Raw genomic sequence first — 25,685 nt, forward strand, 5'->3', positions numbered from 1 at the left:
AGGACATTTTTAGAAAAAAATGTTGACAGAAAGTTTGCATGGAACTTCATTTCTTTATACACAAAATTAAGACTAAGTTTTTGTATAATAGTGGATGTCTGGCCATGGAATTTGGCTATACGTCATTAAAAGCCTATCACTCAGTGGGGTGTCAGGATATTTTTTTGTATGTGGGGAAATGTAAACATTTATGCACTTTAAGATATGCCCGTATGATTTCTTAAAATTAAATGAGTTATAGAATTTAAATTTGGCGTCCACCCTTACGATCCCTGTACAGAAATGAAGCTAAATACAAATAAAAGTCATAAAAATATATTTGTCACTTCATTGTCTAGATATAGAATAGATAGACCGATGTAAATTATATATTTTCAGTCTTCAAATGATAGTATTTGGTAGAGCTCAGCCAATTACATGGCTTTAATTAGCAACATTTGAACTATTTTTGTTCTATACATATTTGTTTCAGTCTTGTATAGTCAATTTAAGTAATACTTGAAATAATATAACAATGCGGTTGGATCCGACACAACTGAAAGATAAAAATTATGATGGCAAAACACGCGAAATACATCTTGAAAACTACCATTAAAAACGCAGAGAATCTACAATATTTTGGCATACACCTTTGTTTTGGGCCTTTAAGTCTCCAACCACAAGAATAACACAGCGACGTGAATTTAAATATTTACACGCAATTATTCTGGAAAATAAAATATTTATGGAATGTATAAATAAACTGACCGCCTTCATTTGCCTCAATAATATTGATCCCAATCATAAGTGATAATGATCTTTTAATCTTAAGCATCTTGACAATGACCTACCATACATTTTATACCCAAGCGTACTCATAACTTCGTTTTATGAAAACATTAAGAACACAAAAAAAACAAACAAAAAAACAACGAAATCTGTTAGTAAATTTGTTTTATTATTTCTCATCAACGCTCAAATGAACAACAGTATCAATATAATCTTTTGTTTCAATTACCATTAATCCTGACTTAAAATTAAACAAAACCAATGCTGTTTAAAATATTTTTTTCCTTACGTTTATACTAATCGAGAATAATCTTTATCTACCCACCTTTCTGAAAATATATATCTGATTTACCTGTATATATATATATATATATATATATATATATATATATATATATATATATATATACATATATTAATGCAATTTGTATAGATGGAAATAGCCGAAATAAAGAAATATGTATATATATATATATATATATATATATTATATATATATATATATATATATATATAATTATTTGAAAAGTGACACCTGAGAAGTTTGGAAAGAATAAGTTTGTGACGAGAATGGTCACATTTCTAAGTATTTTCTTTTGCCACACACGTTCAAGATGAAAATTGGCTCAGTGTTACATAAATTAATAAACCTAAAACCTAAAAAAGTTACCTTGTTTGCTTTTCTCACATTATGAGAGAGGTAAAAATATAAAGTTTTTAATTGTGCATATCAAACCTCTATTCAAGTACTCATCAGCATTTAAATTTAATGTTAAGAGTTCGCAGTTCGCATCGTGCATTGTAATAAATATGTATGTTGGTTCGTTGGTATTTGTTGTTTATAATATTATGTTTGCTTGCATAAGTCCTATTTTGATGCACCACTTTCGCGTGTTGAATTGAGAAACTAATCATTTGGGCTCGAAATGCCTTGGCGATGAATAAGTAAAAATAATAAGAACTTTCAGCGGAAGTAGTAGTTTAAGGACTTGTAATAAAAAAGGATGATATTTAAATAAAGAAGTGATTTTTAAATTTCAATTATATAAATATTATCAGGTCTATTGTCAATCTCAATTTCGTTTGGGATGCTATTTATTTCTTCATAATTTTAATCATCCAAAGAGTAAGAAGAATGCGTACTGGAACTTACATGTACGTTCCTTAGACGGTGACTTGTAATTAAGGAATAAGATATTATAAAAAGAATCCAGTGTCTGGATCAAGTTTAATTAAGACTTATGCATTTCGCTAGTGAAAGGTTTTTCAAACACAATAAGTGATGGTCATGCACGAAATGAAAGTGATTGTAAGCGTGGTGGAAGGCGGTCGTTCATACTGGCTTTGCCTCTAATACAAATAATTGAAAATAATACAATTTTATGATTTTGATATTCAATTAATGTGGAAACTGTGTATAAATAATATTATACCAGTTTTAATAATTTAACTCAGCTGTGTGGGTTTACGAAGCTTCCGAAAGAATAGAGCCATAGGCCTACACCGACACTCTTTTTTGACACCTCAATAGCTGTAACAAAAAAAATTCCTTAACATTTGAAATAATTTAAAAAGAGTAATCATTACTGGCAATAAAGATAATGTTACTTACCTTGATAAATACAGTGCTGAAATATGAAAGCTAGTCTTAACACTGTTTCAACGAACTTTCAGTTGGGCTTGCAATGACGGTGATACTAAAGCTTTGGTGAAGTGAAATGTATGTTTGGACCATGTTGACAAATCTATAATGTCCAGCCCAGCCGTCTTAATGTGTGATATCAGTGAATGCAGTTATGGACAGGGTAGATATATGTTACTCGCTAGGTTGGAGTAACAGAGGTTAAGCCACGCAGTCTGACTCTGACGGAAAATAATCCATTATTATTTATAGTTTTTGAATTAACTCCGTTAATTTAATCTTGTTCCCGTAGGATTAGTAATGAGAAGCAGGTAATTACATTTCGTTTACAATTCATTACTGGCTTGAAATCAATAAGTAGAGCAATTTATAAACACTTCGATTTTTTCGACACATATTTTTATATCACATTACAATTATAGAAAATGAACAAGAAAATGTATAAACACTGCAGACTATTTAACTAAAATATCCATAGTTCACATTGGTGCAATGAAACTTCTCATGCTGAATATCACCAACGCAACAACAGATAATGAGATTTCCAGAATATAAAGGCAACTAAATACTTCTCAGGCTCTCTTGCAAGAAGCCCATTATTAATTTTTCTCAACGTTCTCAGAGTTCTTGATTGAAAAATAAAGCTGTTATGCATAATTGTGAGCAATTCGCCACTGAATGTACCCGCATAAATAGAATAGAATATTAAGTACTTTGCTGATCAGATTTTTCAGGATTTTATCCTTTTGTTAGCAAAATTAGCTGCGGTTGCGAGACTGTAGTCAATTGTCCTGCCCGCCCTCTCTTCTGGGTATTGTTTAGTGTTCCTGGAACACAGCCATCTCCTTCGGGCGAGAAGTCCAATTCTCCAAGTATTTATTAACTCTTTCGTTTCTTTTTTTAAATAAAGGACAAATTATTTATATGCTAAGTAATTAAGCAAAAATAATCTTTATAAAAACATAATGATGTATTAATTTTCTGAAAAATGAATGCACCAAAGTACGTTTTAATATTGCATAAAATTCGGTATCTTACATAATTTATTTAATGTAATTTGTACTATGGTCGCTACATTTAAATTGTCCCCAAATGTTAATTGTGAACAGAATGATAGTTAAAACAGTACAAGCATTGTAAAATTGGTACCACCAAGAAACATTTGGCACTGGGTTTTATTTAATTATATTTAATAAGAGCTATAATAAGATGGTATCGTAAAATTGACAATGTTACCTACCTTGGCATTTGTAAAGTTTCGGAGTTCTAAATGCCAAATAACTTTTATAGAATACCTACAACAGCCTACGAACAGCGTTCTAACATGTTCAATGTATCAGGTTAGATTGCATGAGATCATCTCATTATGTATTACTTAGGCAGGTTGGTCATTTGTCTTAGATTATTAGATATTTGAGAATTTCAATACTGTGAAATAGTGGACCAGATGAATGTGTATGATGTTAGATTCACAAAACTAGGAGTGAATATAACTACATGCGAAGAAAACGTTTTACTATACATTACTTTAATATCATTAGATATACAATTGTAAAAAAAAAAAATGCAAATAAGTCTAAACTAATTTATTATATTTAAACAATTAAATCCCTTACAGTCTAAGAGAAATAGGAACAAGCAGCTATTAATAATGTGCACTAATAAAGCAGTACCGTTTCCCATCTGTTTTTTATTTACTGTAATGAAACAATCGTTATAAATATTGGTTTTGGAAATAATTAATCATTTTAGACCATTAAATAAAAAACCGCTGTTAATTATGCAAAGGTCAATAAATAACAAAAAATTACGACATGGATCTAAGAGAACACTTTCTTCATTTTATAAGAAAGCATAAATATTCACCAACTAAAATTTATGTAATTTTTATATATACAGTAAACCAATATAACAAACAGTTAATTTTGTGATTAAGTTTTAAATAAATAATTATTTAACGCAATGTTTAAGTAAAATTAATAGTTTTACAATATAAGATTTGAATAATTTTAAATTACGCAATTTTGAAATATTAAAAGAGATATTATATTTTAAACGCTGGTATCGTCCCTTTAAGAAGCTTACTTTAGATGTCTATTTCTTTTTGTTATTTACTCTAACGAGTTCGATATACAGTACGATTTATTTGAATAAAATACATATAGTCTGGCAGACACTAAGCAAGGAGAGATAGAGAGTTTTGTGTGTGTCTTCTATCATATTGAAGTTTTTTAAACTTCTCTGAAAACACCCTGTATCGAGGGTAGACTAGACAAATTCACTGAGTTGTTGGGTTTCACGTGTAACGGGACTGAGAAATAAAACCTGGAAACCCTGCTTATTAGTTACACTACTGGAATTTCTTTGTTTTCGTAAGTCTATAAAATAAAAATTTAATTTTTAAAAGATATGCCGTTATGTTAGCAAATATTTTGACTCAAAATCTACGTAAATTACCGGCCTTTAGTAAAAATAATGTAGCTATACTGAATTTATGTATATGGGATACTATTTTAGTAATAAGCAAGGAATACCCTAATTATTACAAAAGTCTACTAATTTTATTCTACTACCGTACCGGTGGTTTTACAAGCAATTTTGAAAACTAAAGTCCTTATAATACACGGTAAAACACTATGATATAATATGATGGAGTCCTATAAAACTTTTCAAAAGTAAGTAGTCCTACGTGAGAGATACGAGTATATTATTTCAGTGCAGATACTTAAGAATATCAGAGTTTAAACTGACTCTTATATCATGTTTTGCACGTGTAAGGAGCATGTCTGATGCAGGTTAATTATATTTTCAACGCCATGGTTGAGTCTCACTTGTTGCTCCGATCAACTACACAAATATAAAGGTTTCGGTTAAAAAGCGTTCATTTAAATTTATATATTTGTCTCAAAGAAGAATAAATATGTACACACGTAGATCTGAGAAGCCTACTCCGGTTAAATGATATCTACCTTCTACCGTATAAAATCATTTACGTTACCACAGCTGAGTTTGCAATATTGCATATATCAAAAAAATACATGCGTATGTAGCTCTCGGCTGTATAGTTGTGACTGTTGTAATCTAATGCCGGCCTAAGTATTTATATTGGAATATATATTTTAGCCTTGTTATCCTGGTGAACATATACATACATTCGTATGAATGAAAAGACTATTGCTGTCTAAGGATAAATCCTACCCATTTTCAATTTAATACCATTTTAAAAGAGAGATCCTTGTTAAGCTTATGCAACATTCCAAAACAATATTTTACAAGGTTTTGCGTTATAAAGGTCTTCTTGTATTCGGATTGTAGTATGGAAAAGAATTGATCGTTGAGGCGTGTTGGTGTTAATTTATGTTTTTCCTAAAGCTAGAGTTGAAATTCCAAATCACTATTTCAAGTGAGTTCGCCAGGTTGGAATATAATACGTACAATAAAAAATGAATTAGATGTTTTAAATTCGTCAATCGTGTACTATGGAGTAAAAGCTAGATATTAAGTGTGTATTTGCTCTCTGCGTTACACTACTGATCAAGCTCTGTACAATTAATATTTAATCAACTTTACCAAACTTTACTTATGGCGTCAAAAACTGTAGATTTCAAGGTTAATTTGGATTATGAAACATAAATACTACTGTACCATTTTATAAGAATTTAAAAATATTCCAGGTAACTTATCTTATCTGTCCCTTCCTGCAAACAATCCTTGATTTTCAACGAGCATCTAACGTAAAAATGAATTGGCCGTTCGCGTGATTAGCGCTTAGCAGCACATTATTCATTATTGATTATTTATAATATTATGTATATTGCCCGACGAAAACGTCGAATGTTTCGTTGTGTCAGCTCATGCGTAGAAATTAGTTGGTATAAAAATGTGGAGCTACAAATCTGGATAAAATCCTTTCTCATTAAAGTCAGAGGTTTATGCAATATTATTGTTAAATATTCAATGTATAATTTATTTAATTTTTACAAATCAGGGTTATGATACGGTTGTAAATGTAAACTCAGCCAGTATATTTTAGAAAAATTTTAATAATAAATCATAACTAGCCCATATCTCGTATATCAAAGTTAAAGTTAAAAGGTAAACTTTGCGCAGACACGTCTTAAGGCTTAAAACCTTTCTGCTCAGTCTGCAGATACTGAAAAAATATTCTGAATTTTTAGTTTAGTTCTCCCGCAAAATTTTATATCTTCAATATTTAATTTTCAGCAATCCATATCATTATTTGTTTTGTATCAAGAAAATGTTTAACAGAGCAAGTTGATGGGTTCATATAAGCTAATTTTTTAATCTTTTTTTGCAGATATTTCCTAAATAATTAATTAAATTAAACAATGACTATAAATTACATAAATAATTAGACATTTAACAGAATTCTGCATTTGTGACTACATTTGCTTGTCCCTTGATTAAATAAACAGTTTCGAATCTCGTTATTTAGTTGACACACCATCTATTTATGTTTATTTAACTAGGGATATAACTGATTTTGTATTTAGAAATCGTTTTAGTCCTAAATCTAATTTTTAATTGAGTAAAATGTTATTTATTCTCGTGATAAATGGTACATATAACTTAATACTGACCTAAAGTATACAATGATCCAAAAAATTATTAAATTTTTTTATATTATGAATGTGACTTTTCGCTATTTCAAAATATGCCACTACTATAGTCTGAAAACTTATCATTGCTTTCCATTTTCTTGTGCCTACTTTAAAATTTTGTTGGGATTAAAGGTAATTCTGAATGCTTATACCCAGATTCAGTTACATTTTTACACCTCCAATAGTGTTTGATCGTAATTTTGAATTTAGCAGTTAGTGCTGTGTTGGCAGACACTTAGTAGCTATTTTTTTCACTTTAATATTTAAAAGCTTAGTAGAATATTACACATTTTAGGCATTTTTATAGAATTAAAATAAATATGCCTTATGGATAATGGCATTAGAAATAAGATAGCAGGGTCCATAATCATTTAGTCAATAAACAAATTTAATTTACATCCTAAGAATGTTATAACCAAACTCATTTGACATGCTGTCATGCTTTAAAGTTTTATTTAATGTAAAATAAAATTTTGCATTGATCTATGTATTAGAAATTTTGATTTTAGAATAGTAAGCTACATACATGTAAACAGTAAAAAAACTGATATTTAGAAATGTCTAATCCTCACCTCAAACTATACAAAATCATAAACCTTTTTCTGAGAAAAAAAATATTTTATCGCGTAGAAACAAGAAAAGATTGAATTTCATGCGTCAAAATTAGGTAAGTTAAAGAATCATCAACATGAATAATACCTGTAAAGTGGTGTTTTGCTTTCCTAAAAAAATACAATAGTAATTAACATGCAAATATTGGTATCTTTGCGTTGTATCATAGACGTAAATTGATAATTAATCACGCAAAATCTAGTAGACAGATTTATAAAAAATTCTTTCATGAAAATTTTCGTAAAAATTACAGTTAATAACAAACTAAATAGTTGAAGAAATTCGAGCTCTCCTCTTACAGCTGTTATTACACCATAATGCATGTAACTAAACTACCGATCGGTTTGCAAGTCTAATTCCCATTATAATTTGACATTGACTGATGACGCCATAACTCTGAACTCTGACGTAAAGTCTAATGGCGCCAAATGACGTGTGACAGCCATTAGACAGCGTTGTACGCTTCGGGTGTTCGGATTAAATGCATTTCAGCACCGTTTTTTTACATACTACTTATTGTGACAAATTGCATCGTACAAACTTCAATTAGTGTCAGAGAGTTGCACCGTTGATACAAATCACAATATAGTACAATTTTCAGTTTTAAATTAATATTAAACTGACAAAAATTATTATTATTATTCTAATGTTTCTTTCGATCAATTAGGTATTGTAAATCGATAAGTCCCAATAAGATTTCTCTCGGATGATTCACAACCTTCTGTAACACAAGGAATTAGTAACACTACGTTTTGAGATCTTGAATTTGATATATTTCTCTGGTGGTTTGTACAAACTAACACATAACAACAAACTAGGTGTAAATAACCTAATCATACCGGAATGTTGTGACTCACATAAACCTAGAATGGCATCACACATGTTTTATGTAAACTATAAGGACACTTTCTCTAAAACATGAACTTAATAAAAGAATAATTACTATTATTTAATTTGACTAAAGAATACAGGTATAAATATGACTGTAATCATATGCCAACATCTAGAAAACAAACCTGGGTAGTATCGAGACATAAAGATGATCGCGGCAAATCAGGAAATTGCGGCGAACCTTTATTTAATGTTTATTGTACATTAAATTTTCTAAAGAATACTCTGACTATACACTAATTTATTATAAATGATTATTGTTTCAGATTAAATAGTTTTCATTTTTAGTTAGTTTCTTAGCAACTCTAAGATCTAATTTTAAATTACGGTTGAGCGATCAGTTAGTCCACTAATATCGCACACACTTAAGCAGGTTTTAATTGAAAATACATTTTCTGTTAACTATTCGCTTAATGCTTTATTGTTAACTATCAATAAAAATAAGTAGATTTAACTATAGTTATTTACTATTTACCGAATTAATTACCAAAGATTAAGGTGCTTGCTAAGCTAGTATGTCACCTCCTGCTTACGTTCTTCTTATTTTCATCTTACTTAGTTGCAAACCAGTTTTTATTATAGAAATTTAAATTATACCCTACATCTGCGATTTTGTCTGTTATTACACCATTTTCATTATGAAATTTAAAAAAACTAAGTCGTTTCGAATTTACCATTCAATTACTTTCAAATAGAATCAAACTCATCCGGCGAAGGCCTTGCCTATTTTTATCTTTAATTTTGTTTCCATTTTTCTAAAAACTCGCTTTTTCATTGATTTTCATAACAACATATTTATAGGAAGACCGCTTTCTGATTGTAACGAAAACATATGTTTAAATCCATAATATAATACTCACACCTCTCATTCTGGAAAACCTTTGAGTGTCCTGTCTTCTACCACAAAATAATATATATTATGCATAATTTTACTAGTATAGGAAGATAATATTTCTACTATAAAATTGTTAAATGACTGTTTTGATTTTGTTGTCTGGTAAATTAAACCAAGAATCAATTGAATACATTAATATTTAACTAGTTAAATATTTAATGGAACATATTTATCTAAATAATTAGTAATTAACTAAGCGCGAGAAGCGTGTGTGAATCATTAGATGAAGTTCAATTCACATAAAACTTCAATTACATTTTTTAGGTTCAATGAACAATTAATTAATATATATTACCTATAATTTTGATAAGTTCTTAACAGTTCATATATATATATATATATATATATATATATATATATATATATATATATATATATATATATATAAAGTTTTATATATATAAATTGAAACAAATTCATGTCCGGCAAATTTTACCGAGCCAACAGCAATAAACCGGTTATAACCCTTTCAGGCTCATACATGAACCAGATTCCGAATAGTGGAGTTAAACATTATAATGATAAATGCAGCTATATGTCTAATACTAAAGGTCCAATATCTACTGTAGGTATAACTGAGAGCTATTCGTAAAGTGTTAGACAGTGCCAAAGAAAAAGCTAACCAGATCTAGGACCGTTCTACCCACCAAAATGTATTACTAGGATCTATTAGGCATATTAAAATAGTTGGAATTTTCCACACGACCGTGGTTTTAAAATCTGTCAAAATATATAATGGTTATAATGACAAATGCATTAGTATGGTTTCCTAGAAGAGGCCCTTGAAATATTTAGTACCTTTGGCTATGCTATTAGTATTGAGTTAACGGATGATCTTTGGATTTCTATTGACTGTCACTAATTTTTAACAAATATTGCAAGACATTTTTCTTTTAAGTCGTCTTTGAATACCTTGATAACGAGATCTTTAAAATGAAACGTGCTACTTAAGTGACATATATAGATGTTTTCATTCTACTGGGTAACCGCTTACGATTATCAAGTTTGAACGATTTAGAAATGAGACGCATACTGGGAGGTACGAGTCTGAGGAGAGATTCCATTACGTATTGTATGAATGGTAAAAACGGGAAGAAGGATGAGCTCTTATAAATAATATAAAAACTTTGTATTCGTTATACTTGTTGCAGATTATTCCGGCAATAGGCAACAATTGGGAATACATTACTGGTATTAAAGTATATTTAAATTTAAATATAGTATTCATTAATTTTTTTTAATAGCGTGGTTTTGCTTAAAAAAACGCTAATTAGAAGCTTTTATTCAATTTTGTTTTCAATATGTATACAGTAAAATACCAAACTTAATCGGTAAGTAACATTTATCAATAAAAGAAAAATCAGGAATATATAACGTTTAAGACTGAAACATTTAAAATTAAATTAGTATTTCTATATAATAAAAGGTATACCAGATAGCAACAGAAAATGTCACAATCAAAAAGCTATTAAAATCGCACACATATTTTACGTCATGTGTCTGAGCCTCCATTAGTTTCCTGTTACAGTTCAGACAAATGGATCAAATATTTAAATAATAATTACGGCTAAAGTGTTGTAACAAGGTGTGCGTGTGTGTACCCTGGAAAGTGTCCTACACAATTATTTAATGTTGAATAATTCAACAATCCTGGTACTGACAAATGCTTGGAACAAAAAAAAATTTTATTCATCAAGACTAGGTTATGAAAATAATAAGAATCATATTTAAATCTATGAGGTTTTTCTTTTTTTAATACTATATTTTTTACGTGAATTAGACAGAAAATATTAGCTAGACTTTGACACACTGATCTTGCTCAAAATATGGAGAAACAAACTTGTGTGATTAAAAATTGTACTGTTAACGTTATCAGTTACATTCTATTCGTTATTTAATAATTTTCGTAACACGTGAAAAGTTAGTGCTTGCTCGTCAGTAATGTAGTATTTTATTTAGTGGATGAAAATAAGAAACAGAAAAAAGTTGATATAACATCAGTAGAGCTGTACTTGGAAATTTAAAAGCTTTATTGACTTCATTTAAATGTGAAGGAAACAGGATTTTTCCGGACATTTGCCATCGTTCAGTGAAACAAGAAATTAGTAACACTACGTTTCGAGATCTGCAATCTGATCTCTTCTTCAGGTAAAGAACTAACCTAATACATAATTACAAACTAGGTTAAAATAAACAAATCTTACCAAAGCGTTGTGGCACGCCTAAGTCAGGAATCACAACCTACATGTTGTTTGTCAACTTCACTAACTCTATAAACATGCACTCAACTCAAAATACTATGCATATGTTAGAACTATGCACTCAATGCAATTATTTTGAGTTAGAGGGTAAAATTTACCGCCAAGATGAGGGAATGGCAATAGGTTCTCCACTGTCTCCTATTTTCGCCAATATCTTTATGGAGGAATTCGAGCGAAAAGCTTTGGCTTCAGCTCAGTTCAAACCGAAGATTTGGTGGAGGTATGTGGATGATACCTTTGTTATTTTTTCTCATGAAGACGTTGAATGAAATAATTTTTTGAATCACATTAATAGTATTTCTCCTTCCATCCGCCTCACAATGGAAGTGGAAGTCCAAAACAAGCTTCCCTTTCTGGATGTGTGTGTATTAAGAGATAGGGATGTCCTTAAGATAACTGTTTTTTGAAAGATAACACGCACAGGAAAATATTTAAATTATCAATCCAACCATAAAAAATCTGTCAAAGAAGGAGTAGCCTACTCGTTGTTTGATAGAGCAAAGAGCTTGTGCTCAGATAAAGATGGACTAAAAGAAGAATTTAAGAAAATTGAATCGGATTTCAGAAGCAATGGATACCCTCAATTAGTAATGAATAAGTGCAAACGAACCAGAAAAATCATTCCTGAGTCAGAAAAACAGAATTGTGATAAATTTTCGTTTATGTCAATCCCTTATGTGCCGGGATTATCGGAGAAAATTAGAAGAGTAGGTAGAAAGTACAACATTAGAACCGCGTTTAAAACACACAACACTCTTAGACAAAGTCTCGTAAAAACAAAACCAACAAAATGGCACAAAGGATTCCAAAATCTGTATTTACAGTATAAATGTAGTTGCAATAGGGAATACATAGGCAAGACAAAAATACCACTAAACGTAAGGATAAAAGAGCACAAAGAAAATTACGAGAAAGAGTCTCACAGAAAAGTAAACAATTGCACACCATTGTTGGTCCGAAGACCATCATATGAATTGGGATGAAGCCAACATAATACATCGGGAACCACATTTCTTCAAAAGGAAATTAATTGAGGCAACATACATTAAATTGGCAGACCAACCAATCAGTCAACCATCAGTCGAGATTAGGCCGCTTTGGTTGCCAATTCTAAAAAATGAACTAAAGAAAAAACCAAAAGTATCAAACGGATCAGATATTTGTAATAAACCAATTCGGAGTCACAATATGGTTTTAAGAAGTCCATCTCGCCAATAACAACGCAAAATCTATCCATTTTATGATCAGGTATAAAGATTTAAAGAAATTACAATTACAAAATGTTATATAATCTATTATAAGTCAACAGTATTGCCTTCTCGGTGCTTTGGAACAGCATTCATGAAGAGACTTCATCTGAAATTGTGATTGGTGCACAGAAAGACTATGTAGGGTGAGGGACTGGGTTTGGGTTTCACAATTTGCCCTGTGTTCTCGGTTAAAGGCCACTGATCTAAGCCGAGCAGTAGACTAGACAAAATGATCACAAGGTCTGAAATGGGGCGTTAGCCAAATTTAGACCCAGTTTTAAATAATGTGAAAAACAATCCCAGGTCAAATCCATAAAGGGTAGAGAAGGCATGTTTAGTGGGTAACCCCACCGGTTCCATCCAATCGCTTAAAGTAGTCTCATATTACAAGTTGTCCTTCTGTGTGCATAAATACTTTTCCCCCTATCCCTAAAAAACTACATAGACTATATGATTCTGCTAAGAAAACTTGTGTAAATGGAATTAGTTGACGTTGAAATTGATTTTATAATATACATTTGTTTTAAGATTTACATATGAAATAGTTGTTACCGGATAAACATAGTATCATACATCAGTAATTACGTATGTTACAAATTTTAATTCTTTGCACCGAAAAGCCTGCAATAATTGTTATAATTAAGTTACAAGGAGGTGGTGGTAAGGAACTGTATTTATACCACACAGGACGGGAACAATTCCTATATTCAGTGTAAAGTGAATCTATATAAGGGCACATTACACACAGAAGAAAGACAATAAACATTCATGTTTATTCTGTTTGTTGGTTTCCAAGTGACTTCCTAAATGCGCGATTCAGTCTCTACGAAACGAGAGTGGTTAGTGCTCCACTTTGGGAACTTTTACCAAGAGAGGATTCAACAACGTAAAGTTTTTATGCTACTCGTAAGGAATAACTGCATCAAGCTTATAATAACTTGGGGTTTATTAGTCTTTTAAACAAGTTTTTGAATCTAACCGTACTTGCTAAGAGAACTGTATGAAGGTGACTTTCTTTGTCCTGTGTAGTAACAATTCATTTTTACTGTGAAGCGTGTGATTTAACAGATGATTGATTAATTAACCACACTTGAATAAATTTATAATTAGTTTCTATCGTTGCATACTAACAGTGCAAATAAAATCAAATATTTATGCGACTTGATTATGAAAACATTTTGGAATACTATTCTTTGGTTTACTCATCCTAACCAGTTAATTAATTAAGTTAAATATTCTATGTCGTATTTGGAATGAATATAAAATAAATATATCCTTACCCTCATAATTGTTTTCATCCCACACCGTTAGGTAAATTTCTGACTTCTTACGCTTATGAAATAAGTCTGGGAATTACGACATGTAAAGCCATTACAGGTTTAAGATATGTGAGCACGCTTCTTTTGCCACATTTATAATTCTCCAAACATGTCTAAATTAATCGATATTCGAATAAAGTTTACCTTTATATCTTCAAATAATTCTTCCCTGGGCTTAAAGAAGATGAATTAAAAAAAATTATCCAGCTGATCTCGATATTAGCGCTTAGAAACGCATTTAGCGATCAATTTTTATTTATAACAGGTATATTATCATATGCAATGCCTCATTTTATATGATTTGAATCATGCATTACTCAGTTTCTTTAAAATATATTTGGTATAAAATTTAAATTTGCATTTTTATCCCCTAAAGTGTGTAATATACAATGTGACATTACTGGCAAAGCTGAGCTCCCCGGAGACAGATGTAAGAGGCCTGAGGGCACCGTTTTAGTAATTGGTCTGGAGCTCATTTGCTATATCTCCGATCCACCCCCACTTTTATTACTAGTTTAATTAATAAAGACAAAAATTTAATATCCTTTAATCTTTCACTTCAATTTAATTTTAGTCTTTTATATATGTAAATTTAGTTTTGTATCCAGTATAACGAATAATACCTTATTTATGTGATAAGTACTTTATTACTGATGTAAAATTAGGAATTTTAGTTGTCAGTTTACCTATTTCACTGTGATTGTTCAATGTAAATTTCTAAAACTATTGTGTACATTTTCAGATCAATGGATAGACAATTTATATTTGGTAACATGAGGACCAGAACAGGATGAACAAAAGATCAAAACAATTTTATTCTCAACAATTTATTCTATATTTTGGTAAAAAGAGTTAAACCGAAATCTAAGTAACCTTCTAAACTAAGTTTCTATACATTACTTCAATTATTTAGTTATTTATGGTGTTAACCAAGAGACTTTTTACACTCCATCAATAATTGAGTTCTAAATTCTGGAATCTCTTGAAATAATCATACGGTACATTTTAAATGGTATTTTTTAGAATATTTCCATTTCTCAGTGTAAAGTTTTTAATATCCTTTTTAGTTTTTTTATGATGTAAGGCAAGTGAATGTATGTTCACAATTCATAGGAGGTAACCAAATTACTACGATAAAAACACAGATACATTATTGGATTTTTTTAAACACAAAATTTGTAAATTTTACTCCAATACAAGAATGAGGATTAGGTGATTGTGACAAGTTATCTCTGTATAGTATATTTGTTGTTGACACTATTATTATTTTATATGTTGCATGACAAGTTGCATATTTTATTAGAAATTAAAAATATAAATTTTTTATACGTAAGTAGGTTGAAGGTAATCTTTGTAATAGTTGTTTCAAGCCGTCTACTGATTTGAAATTAAAATTGTGTAGCCTGAAGAAATGTGTAGTAGCGTCCGAATTACTCTGTTATTGAAAACCATCAATGAAAATCCCTCTTTTTAATATAATTGAATTCGAGTGATTTTCATGTAGCGACTATTTAAGTACATATATTTCACAGATTTAGTATGGAAACATAAGAAAATTTATCTTATAACCTTTGAAGCTTATAATGGAGTACTTTAAACGTACTTTTAGTATGTGTCCTTATCTGCAGTATCCACTATACTAAACCAAATACTTATATTACTAGCTTCATTCAAACATTTAAAAATTGTAATATAACGTACGTGTAAGAATAGGTAACCGTTTTTTTCAGTAAATAACAAAGACGAATAAAGCCACTATTCTTACATGCTATTCACCATAAAAAAGGCTTTGAGTGTTTGTATGAACGCAAAGCTAAGAGCAAAATTGAAACTTGTGAAAATATTTCTCGAAACGATGTGAATGTAAAGAATTTTGAATTGTATCACGAATTCATATTGAAATCCAAACGACCATACGGACTTAAAATTCGCTAAAATATTGTATTTTACTTGAATCCTTAGCTTCTTAACTATAACAAATCTACCAAAATATTCAAAATCGTATTGACCGGAATCGAAGGACCGTCGCCGTGGCTAACTCTTCAATGATTTCTTTTCACAAGTAGGGCTGAGTTTGGCGTGTACGTAATATAGCCATTTGAAGTAAATTACAGCATCGTTCAAGGAAATACTCTTGGTCCGTTACTCTTTTTCGTTTATATAAATAACATAGCAAAGCTAAATATTAATGGAATGTTACAACTGTTCATAGATGGCACAGTCATTGCCTTCAAGGGCAGAATCTGGCAAGAAGTTTATCAGGTTGCTTGGAGCGAGCTAATGCTAATACAAAAATTGGTTTCATACCAACATTCTAACAATGACCTTCGGTAAAATAAACGTTTACCAATCGAATTGAGGATGATGAGTAAGCCATCCGCGGAGCTACAATTAGTACTGAACTCGTACCGCGATTCAGGCGTGCGGCCCCCTGTTATCGAGATGACTGTGAACCTAACATACGCATACTAAATAGCGAATTCATTGTACAGGCGCTTTCCTCCAGTGATAAGGGACCAGCGGGCCAAACCAACCGGTCTGTTTAAACTAATGATTACTACCTGGCTGCGGATGGTCAGCTCTGATAACGCTGAGTCTCTCCTCACTCTCACTTAACGCTATAAACTACATGTACTATAACTACTTACAATTGCTTTGACGTTGTGTCAGCATATACATGTTCAACCGCTTGCTTAGATATTTATTTTTGTATTACTTTTTTTCGTAACTATTATTTTATTTTGTGGGACTGGATGTGTGAGCTGAATTTTGCTTATTACAATACGTATGGATATATAAAAAAGTCTGTTCTATTCAAATTGTTTCAAATGAAAGCTCGCCGTCACGCACAGGCCTCGTCTCATGTGGCGGTATTTTCATAACAATAAGCTTTAAATTATACTTATTGTATATTTTAAAATAAAGAGAATATTGATTTGGACTTTACTTGAAAATTACCAACTGATTCAAATTTTTCTGAATGTCAAAACTTTGGTTAGAAAGTTTGTTATAGGAGATTCGTCATTTGTTTGTTTATTAATGTTTTATATAGTGTTATTGTCACCTTGAAAAACTTCGATTAAAACGACATGTTTTTCAGATGATTATTACAATAATCTTTTAAAGTATTGTAAGTTCAGTAAAATTTAGCTACACAATTATATTGATATTCAAATATGCTCTTTAATTAGATTATGTAAGCTCTACAAAATACAAACATACTAATTTTACTCTGGGCACTAAGTAAAACAGCTGAATCCAGTGATAGTGATTAAAGAACCACATCAGAGATATAAATACTCGCAGTTTGAATTCCCTAGCTACAACTTTACATCATTCAGCAGGATCAACCATTTACAGATTGATTGGACAGCCTGCGGTCCAGTTTTGTATGATGATAAAACCGTCCAAGCAGCAGTCGCTATTGATGTATGTACTCATTTGCTCTCTGTGAATATCGGTATTCTGAAGCGATAAAACAACACATGCTATTATGTGTAGATCACTTTTTGTATCGTACTTACAATATCTTTAAAGGGAATAATAAAAGTATAATACTATTTATTAGAATGTGCAGATGTTTATTTCTTTTCTACAGAAACTATTGTTTTATAACCAGAAACTTATACTACATAAATAATGTAGAAACATTAAACATGTAACAAAATTGTTTCTTACAGTGTTTATTTAATAAGTTACCTTTTTAATCTTACCATTTAACCAACATAATTCTATGGGTACCTATTTACGACATCTGAGTATGTTGTATTAACTGGATTTAGTCGTCATTGTTGCATTAGTTTCACTTGGACAGACGTGAATTATAATAGCCTAGTGTATGACATCAGTTTAACCCACATGATGCTTACGGTAACCATATAGGATACCCTGGAGTATATATTACCTGTGTTTAGTCATCATGGTCACATTAGTCCAACGCAGATGTGAGTTAATATGTTATATTATACGATATAAAATATTGGTTTCTTATCAAGTTCACAATAAAATTGAAACATTTGGGATATATGTAAGAATATTTGAAAACAAAAATTTTATTTTTAATAGGATAAACATATTTAAACTAAAAATAGAGTAATATATATTAAAATTATAATCGATAAGACTAAACTCAATGAAGATTATTGTATAAATTTTATTGATGAATCAAACAATAAAAACAAGGAACTTAATTAAATCGATTTTCGTTTACTAGAATAAAAATATTTATAATCTAATCCTACTTTTTAAATATACCATACGATTCATACTAACATTACAATAGTTACTTTGATTGCTCACATGTTTGCGAACTTAAAATATAATGCGTGCTGCAAAGTTAAATTACTGATTGTAACAGTGTCACTTAAGTAAAATCTGTAACATTTATATAAATTGCGCTCAGGACTGTTGTAGCTTAATGTCAAATTTCACAATAACAGTGTGCTAAAGATCAATTTCAGAGCGCAGGCCGAACTGCTTCTCATGAATATAAAGCAGCATCTGGGTTTTATAGTCATCCTTTCGTCATAGCTAGAAGATTAGATTAATTCAATTTAAGTTCATATATTATTAATTTAATGCCACACTAGCATAAAATTAGCCTTCAGACTTCTGGTAGAATAATAAAAATCTCCATAAAAATCCATTGGAAATAGTTATGACATGAATATTTAGTTTCATCTTCAAATTAAAACAAATATTTTTAGCTACAGAATAATAAAAATACAGTAGAAAACATATAAGTTCTGAAATATTTCTCTATGCTTTATTCTTTCGTTAGCATTGGGAAATCAATAAATCCATTAGTTGCCTGTAATACATTTTATTAAATTTACATTCCTATCCTCAATTTTTCCAATTAAAGACTATGAAAAATAAAACAGTAAAATTCACTGTACTTATTTGAATAATACTGTTCTGAAAATACTGAGTTATCAGAATCAGAATGAAATAGCACTTCTTTGTAAAAAGATCCATTAATAAATCAAGGATAATTTTACTAGATCACACTATTTTACAATAGAGGGTATAAAAATATAATACTCCCTATGTATATCTTTTTAATATTTATTCAGATTTATTAAGAATTATTGTATATCAAGTACATAATATACATTTAAATATATTTTATAAGTTTATTATGAATATTTATGGAGGAAATCATAAGGTGAATCAAATTAGTACTACTACCTGGAGCTTGCGTGGGGAGTGATGTGATAATTAATTGATCAGTTTGAACAGCTAATTGCCCTGCTGTCAATCTTTGGTGACTAAATACCATTAGTCACCGCTATACTGTAATAGATTTATGCAAGAGCTGATGTTTACAATAACACCTTAAGACAAATAAGGTTTATACATAAAGATTTTAGTTTCGGTTGCTATAAATTATACAGTTCTACGTATTAAATAAGGTTATGGTTTTTTTCTGTAAACTAATATTCTAAAGGACACATATCTTTTCTTGCAACAGGCATAAAGGGGTCTATTGGGTCACATTTTAAAATTAAATAAAAACAAATTGCAATTGTATGGGTTTAGTTTGTTTCATTAGACGTTTAGTATGTAATAGCTGAAATATATTTGTTAAAAACAGTAAAGATACCAATTAATTATAAATGTTTTCTGACAAACTTGCCGAGTTTTGAAGGAAAATTGAAACTCTTTGATTATAGGCATGTGTACGAGTTTTTGAAAGTTTCAGATGCAAAACTCTATAGATGCTGATACCTTATTATACATAGAATAAATATATGCTTGTATTTATTTAATCGCAATTTTACATAAAATCGCAAACATAGGCAAAATTTGACTATAATTACCAAAATTTCCTATGACAAACCTAAACTGCACATATGAAACTGACATTTTTGTTAAAGAAATGTAGTTTTTTTAACAAAAGAGTTAAAAAATTAAAAATATGTTAGTAATGTTCAATAGGCCTAAGTATGTTTTATTTGTGACATTAAAGAATGAATCGTAAAGAAATTAATTAAGCCAATATATATGTATATGTAAACTAGTAAGCTATTTAATGCATCGAAAATTGTTTATTACTTTCATGCTTATGACATCAATAACCGTGCATTATAATGATTAAAACCTCATACTTATAATACTTACTGGCAAATTATAACATTTAATAGTCAAAGTTTGTAACAAGTTTTAACAAATTATTGTTATTCTTAAAATGTTTTTTGGAATTGTATTAGCTTTTAGAGTGTTTCGCTTTTAAACATCCAACCCTACGTTATCTAAAAACGTGATATGATAGTATAATATGCAATTTTCATTTGATTTGAGACTCCAAGTAATATAATTGTACTAAATGTGAATAAAAATTATTCATAAGTATTAAAACACATATACTAATTAAAACTAAATTTAAAAAATACAATCTGTTAATGAATCTATGTATGTAAAGTCACTGACTAATGTAATCTTAAACAGAACTGTGGAATTGCCCCCCCCCCCCATGTTCTGCTACTTAGATTAGGTGTATATCTGATATTCATTTTTTTATTACGAGATAAAAGTACATTTATCGAAGTACAATACTTATTTACGCATAAGAATAAATATTCTTTCCATAATATTTTTACCATAATATATTTACATTTCTTACAAATTTCAACCTGTTTCTCTTTCCGGCATGCTGTATCTACCGAAAGATGCAGTGTATCTTTAAATTGAAGAATTTAATAACTAAAGTAATTAGAAGATTAGATAAAATTCAATGTGACTAGTAGTGTCAGTGCTTTATTCTTGCAATTCTACATATATCACAAACACAAAAATTAGTTCTTTATCTACAGCAGTTAAGTATTGGTAACTTAAGTATATACATTTACATTAGCGTGATATTTTCAATATTTTTTGTGGCCTGAATATAATATACAATTTTTAAATAACAGGATGGTATTAAATCAACTAAATTAACTAAAAATATCATCTTATTTCATAATAATATCTCAAATTGGAATTTAGTTACGAATAGAAAAATAATAATTGTTCTAATAGTCGTGAAAGATATGTTGTTTATGTTTAGTTAGCGTTTAAATTAGTTTGATACTTGAACCTTTTTTACATATATTATGATTCACAATTGCTTACCTTTAAAGGATAGCGGACGCTTAATTTATTGTTTTAAAATTAATGAACTCTTTAGATAGCAATTTATCCAATTAAATACATAATCATGTCTGTGTCTAATCTTATTAGCAAGACTTACTCTTATATTCTACCAATCCAAGTGTTAAATTGCATAGAACAAATAAAACTTACCAATGAAACAAAAATTGTTTATATTTATTTATAACGACTTACTGTGCTTAATAGATACGAACACTGCTAGCTCTACTATCTAGGAATTTTGTCATACAGGGTATTTGGTTAAGAATGATTAAGGACAAAAATCAGGAAATTTTTATATCCCTGCAGTACCTATATACATGCAAACAAATTTTATCCGTCTTGTACACATAAGTATGCTGTTCCAAAATAAAATTTAAAGTATGATAAACAGAAATAACTATTATGGAAATTTTAAATGCTTTTCTTGAACTATATATATAATAACGGTAAGTTTTTGTCTTACACGACTGATTTCTCACATTTTACATATTTGGCTTATTCTATCTCAGATGTACACACTTTGAAAGTAAATAACATTGGGATTTAGTAATTGCCCGTGTTTGATCATTTTAAACAATACGGACTTAATTGATAGATATTTCATTACCAGTTTTAGACCTTGTCTTGATTTTATCAAACACGAATCATATTTTCAACTACATAAATGTGTATACAGATGTTAAATATATATTATCCATGTTAAAATACATGTAATAAACATGTACCGAGAAATGTGTCTGCTATGGAATGATCTAAGAACGGTTAGTTAATTTTGCTATATAGTTAGGATGATCTTATGGCCCTTTTATAAGTTTTGACTAAAGGAACTAAAAGTCGCTGTGATCTAAAGTTTGATTTTTTTTATCAAACGCTTTGCAGGTTTTCATATACCTTTAGTTTTAAATTTAAAATTAAACGGCATTTTTTTTTAAACCAATGGTTTCTGTAATGGAAAATTTATTTAGATTGCAATCTCATGGATAGCATATCGAAAACGTACTCCTGGGTGCTGTAAATAATTAAATTATATAATTTTAATGTCATGAATATTTCAGATTTTTTAAGCTGCTTAAAAACTGCCTCAGAGTTAATTAAAAGCGTCATTTGGATTTAAATTATTTATATAAAAACTAGCAAACAATTAGAGATTTTGTGTTCTATATGAGTTAAGTCATCTATTTGTTGATAATTTATTTACATCCTGGATAAGAACATCCAGAGAGGACATCAATCATCGATTGTGAACTGTAGGGCTTCCGGATTATATTGGAGGAAGATAAATGAGGTCAGTATTAACTTGTACAGCTTCTTTATTTTGAATCAGGGGTTTTTATAAGTTCATAAACTTACATTACTTTGTAGCTAAGACAAAAATTATTACGGAATAATATATTGTAAAGTGATATTTAATATATAAAAATAGTATTCTATTGCCTATATATTTTTAAATATTTTCTAATAATCGTTTGTAAAAAGACTGTGATATATATATATATATATATATATATATATATATATACTCGTAAAAATAAATGTGTATATGCATTTTAAAAATTTTATCCGTCAATTAATTATAAATTCATTATTATTAAATCATCTCTAGTTCAATAGGAATATATGAAAGTAAAGGAGATCTTATAAATAAAGTCGAATCGAAGAAATGTGTTGCTACACGCTAATGTAGAGATTGGCCCAAATTTGGCTAATATTCTGTGAAATTAGAGTAAGTTTTCAAAGACGAGAAGGATTGAAAATTTACCTGGAGTTTGGAAACAAATTGCAATATTAATAAATAGAAAGAATTAACATTTTTTTACAATATGTACTTTTCGGACTCGAATCATTTATCTTCAGGTACTGTGATTTAAGGTACTTTGAATCTGAAATATTTTGTGTAGAAATTAAAACTAAAAAAGTGGGAAAAGTCGTATTAATTTTAATAAACACTTTTTGAGGATACATTACTAATATATAATATTTATCTTTCAAACCCTAAACCAAATTAAATGACACTATACAGTTTCTTTCACTATCAATCATTTTCTTCACTATCAAGAGCTTGCCAAAGAGGCTGAATCATTATGTAAGGCCAACCTTAATAAACAAAGTTGTGAATATTTTCGTAACTTACACGAATCTTGTGTTATCGTGACATAATGATATGGTATTTTTATAATTTCGCCAGGAAAACAGAAAAAAAGCAGTAACATGTCCCTAAAATCCATACTTTCTCAGACGAGAGTACAAAAAAGAACGAGACGCAAATCTTAATGAACCTTATTAAAAATAAAAATTATTTTGAAATGTTCCCTATACATCAGAAGGAGAAAGGACTTTTTACCTAGACCGTAATTGTCTTACCAGTTCTAAGTATGTATGTATATTTTTCTTTATCGGTTTAAAATCAAGGCAAACTCAACTATGAAACTCTAAATATTTTCGTATTAAAGAGTAAAACTTGTTTGGCCGCTGTAGGTTACCAACAGGTACATACGTATGCATTTTTTAAATAGAGGTCAGAAGTTAAACTCAACTGTGGCACCGTAGGTGAATTTAAACTTTTAGAAGTAGGATTGTCAGTCTATATATCATCTTAAATTAATCATAATAATAAAATATAATGTTGCATGATACTTAAGGCATTTTAAAGTAACCATACTACCAACAGCTTTTGCAAGCTCTTTCTAATGTTATAGGTCAGCATGGCTTTATACCGGGAGATAATTTAAGTTCAATCTTCTTTATAGCAAGAATTTATATTTTGTACCATAAAGAGAGAAAACTAAGTGGATTCAGTTTGTATTGATTTCTGAAAATCATTTGACCGAGTAACGTTACTAATTTATTAGCTAGAGTAAAAGGTTAGGAAGATGATAGAGCTTTTCTGAGCTGTAGTAGACGCTACATCAATGGTAGGAAGATACTTGTGCTTCAAAAATACTGTCTCTCTTCTGAATTTACTGCACCTTATGAAGTTCAGCAGGCCTCCCTCTGGGACTTTACTTGTTTACCACCTTCATCAATTACGTATCATTCTATCATGGCATGAAAATGTTCTTAGAGGTACTGCGAGAAACGGACTGACTGAAATTACAGAAATTCTTGCGAGGTAGAACACCAATGTAGCTTAAATGACATAGTGATTGACATAAAAATGTAGCGTCATCTCATTTTTATAGAGGAAAAAATTAGATGTAGGACACTTAGATCCTAACTGATGAATTCGCTGCTGGTAAGAGTTTGGGGGTTAAGAGGCGTGGACGTGTCAATGCTAGAAGATTTATTGTTTAATGCCCATATAACTGACTCTAGAACTTCTGCACTTCTCCAACTCATATCCTTCATTACATAGAGAGGCACTGTGCCACAGGATTGTATTTGGACGAAGGCCTTATACCACTTAATAATAGGCAAAGCGTAAGTTAGCCAGGGTCCGAAGACTGGGTAATTTGGTCAAGAGTCATATATAGGTATATATGACTACAACATTAAATAATTAGATTACAACAGATTAAAATAAAGAATAAAATTAAAGCACATGGAGCAAGCTCATAAAATTATGTTGAAGACAAAAATCCATTTGGTCTAAATTTAAGATAACTTTTAAATACATTTTAATACATTCAAAATTTGTCATAAATTAAAAGTTGTATTCCATCCTTTATAATAATCAACAGTTCCAACAAGATTAAATTAGAAAAATGTCACGTCAGCTGGACTTTATCAAATGATATGCACTGTGTTTACATTTATATTTTCTTAATTCTTGTTTACGTGATTTAGTTTTGTATTAATTGTGATTGAAAACTTCCTGAAGACGGGAGTATTAAATCCCCCGAAATATAGAAGTGAAAAATGGATCTTGTTTTCTTCTATTTAACACAGTGATTAGTAAGTAAGCCATTTCATATATATATATATATATATATATATATATATATATATATATATATATATATATATATATATATTAAGGAGAGACCCGATCCTCTTTTAAGCCTTATTCTGTCCGTCCTCATGGGCCACTGGCCTGTGCGAGGATCTTATCAAACATAGTAAGGGGGAGAGTCGATACAGTACGAGGTTAATGGTACTGATAAAAAGTGCAACGGTCACAGACAGGATTTGAACCTGCGCTATCTCTAACTCAGACCCAAAGTCCAACGTCTTAGACCGCTCGTCCATCGGCACTCCCCCATAAATAGCACATATCGGCATTTATATATAATGTGTATAATACATACATTTCTTCTCTAATAGCCAGGAGGCAAATCATATAGTTACCACCGAA

The sequence above is a fragment of the Homalodisca vitripennis genome, chromosome 2, assembly GCF_021130785.1.
Source record: "Homalodisca vitripennis isolate AUS2020 chromosome 2, UT_GWSS_2.1, whole genome shotgun sequence".
NCBI classification, from domain to species: domain Eukaryota; kingdom Metazoa; phylum Arthropoda; class Insecta; order Hemiptera; family Cicadellidae; genus Homalodisca; species Homalodisca vitripennis.